This window comes from Cyprinodon variegatus, unplaced genomic scaffold, assembly GCF_000732505.1.
Source record: "Cyprinodon variegatus isolate N-32 unplaced genomic scaffold, C_variegatus-1.0 Scaffold47, whole genome shotgun sequence".
NCBI lineage: Eukaryota > Metazoa > Chordata > Actinopteri > Cyprinodontiformes > Cyprinodontidae > Cyprinodon > Cyprinodon variegatus.
In genome coordinates this window covers 201,601-204,614 of record NW_015150500.1, presented here as the reverse complement: position 1 = coordinate 204,614, position 3,014 = coordinate 201,601, and positions in this window count along the sequence as shown.

Here is a 3,014-nt window from a genome sequence, read left to right as displayed (position 1 = left end):
ATCTATCTATCTATCTATCTATCTATCTATCTATCTATCTATCTATCTATCTATCTATCTATCTATCTATCTATCTATCTATCTATATATGAGCGTCTTGCATTTTGATGTCCAAGCATCATATCTATTTTGCACTTTGGTCCATTTTGCTTTTTTAAAGTGCTTTTAAATATCGTTGATGTTGCTTGCAAACACTTTCTATAGATACTAGATGTTTAGATCTTGACGGACCCATTCACCCATGCACCAGGAAGTGTTATCACAGATCCTTCCTTCCAGCAGCTGTAAGACTTTATAACCCTCAACCAACAACCTCAATAAGTTGTTAAATTCATGCTGATTTTGTAGTTTCTATCTTATTCAGTTAAATAACATATTGCTGTCATTTTGCACATCTCTGATGTTGCTGCTATTTTCATATATCCATTACTGTAAAAATGTCCACAGCTGTATATTCGTTATTTATTCTCCAGGTTCACAGTATTTATATTATTAAAACACTTTACAGTACAGTATTTTATTTTCTTTATTTTTTTCTAAGGATTTAGTGTATCCTTATAAAGGAAAGAAACAAAGCATAATTCTTACTGTTTTCTACCGTAAATTTGCGCAATGTGACTAAGTTTTAGGTTAACACTGTTCATTCATCTAAAAGTCGTTCACACAGTCACTGCCGAGCACTTACGACTTTGCAGTACTGATTTTGTTAGACTTGTGATAAACTTCTTTCTCAGAAACATGGGGAAAAGTAGAATGTTGAATATTTTTTGGCCTCTGAAACTGAATAGCTGCTGTGTGATATATCCTGCTAAGACATATAACCAAAGTAAGAATCCTCCCTACTTTGATGTCGAAGTCTCAAGAACAGATTCTTGCTCAAATGTTTTATAAATAAAATTAATATATCTTCAAGCAAGGTCCATAATTATGTGACCATTTTCTCTATAATCTTTTTGCTGCTGTAAACACCAGAATTTATCCATTGTGGGACAATAAGGGGATTTTCTATTCTATTCTATTCTATTCTATTCTATTCTATTCTATTCTATTCTATTCTATTCTATTCCAACTGTAGCTCTGTTTAACTGTGCCAAGCATGTTTCCCTACAGTAAAGATAACTCCCCATCTTCAAGTCTTTGGTGCCTCTAACAGGTTTGTTTCCTGGATTTCCCTATATCTAGCTCCATACATCTGCACATACATCTTGAGCAGCTTTCTTGTTCCTACTGGATGTTCTATAAAGAACCCCTAAGAGCTTCACAAAAGACCTGGACTTATACTTACATTCATTTTATGCTCTATTTACTATTACAGGGCTTCAAAAGACAAATGGGTGCCCTTCATTTTACTTTGGGGTATAAGAAGGAAGTGGAATGAATACAAAATAATTATAACACATCTAAAACATTTGACTACAATGCATTACACCATGTTGGTCTCTCAATAAAATGCATTGAAGTGTGTAGTTGTAACACTAAATGGGGAAAAAGGTCAAGGGTGTGAACACTTTTTCCAAAGCATTCCAAGTATTTTTGAAGGACTTGAAAAATCAACAATTAGTCTATTGAGCTCTGTAAAATCAAAAGGAAAACATGGGACTAAATTGAAATGTAAGTTATGGAAAGTGCTCTAAAACAGCAGCTTTTAAGGTTGCTTGTGTTAAGCAGGGTTACGCCTCTGGGCTTTGATCATATGCAGCATTGATATGAATACTTTCTATGTGCTAAGAGAAAAAGCTAATTCTTTGTCTACCAAAGTATTTGATTTCATTGGTTACATCGACACATTTCAGAGAAGACAGAGGATGTTGTAAAAAAAAAAAAAACACACGAAGAATAACCTTTTTTGTATGAAACATGATTGTATTGAGTCTCAGTCTTCTGGGCTGATTCATCTCTGTGCCTTTTTTACTTTAAATATAGTTGTTAAAGCTATAGCTACGCTTCATGCTAGAATCAAAGCTGTTTCTGTCTTAAGAGTGGTGGCCTAGTGGTTAGGGCATAGAGCCTGGAATCCTGAGGCTGTGAGTTTGAATCCCAATCCCACATACTGCCACCCTGAGCAATAACCCTTGTAGCCACACTGCTCCCCCTAGGGGATTAAATGCAGAGATTCAATTTTGTTGCTGTACTTGTGACAGTGAGGCAAAAAAATTGGGTGATGAGCTAAAAAGGAATAAGAAAGGCCACAACAAGTATTGTTTGTTGATTATGTTAGGTTGCTCTGTATCATCGTTAATTTGTAAACCTGTACATCCCGTCTTAAATCCTGAAATGGTTCTGCTACAGGATGAAACTTTTTGTGTTTTCTTTCTTTTTTTTTGTAACCAAGTCTCTATAAAGGTTTAATCCAGTGACGTGCTGCCTGGCTGAACACAGAGAGCTCATATGATCACAAGAATCTATTTGCAACTTTAGTGGTTCACGGGTATTTTTAAAAATATTTTATTCATCAAACACAGGCAACCAGATAATTATGTTACTTAGTAGACTGTTCCAATAGCTATTATAATTTTGGGATGATAATTGTTATTTACACGTCTTTTTTTTTTTCTCTATGTGTATCTGAGTTTTCACTATAGAGTCTCTGTTTGCTTTATAACACAAAAAATAAGGAATTTAAGCAAAAAAATAAGAGCTAAAAAAATAATAAGCTGATGATGATGTATAGGATATTAAACATAACTGTCCATAAAAAAGTCTGTAATGTTATCCATCAATTCACTAAATAGAACAGTTGGTCTTTTGTCTCAATAAACATTTATTCATGAATACTGTGGGAACAAAGTAGACTAATCTCTGAAAGATCTACATTATATATAGCATTAAAAAAAAGACATGAGATCCAGCAAGATAAATGCCACCAGGGGGCGGTACTTTCTATTGTAGGAGCCAATGTCACAGCATCACTACTAACCTGTAATGACATAACTGCTAACAAACAATAAAGGAAAACTTTAATTAACCAGATATTAAGAAGCCAAGTTCAGGGAAAAAAGAAAAGAAAAAAAACA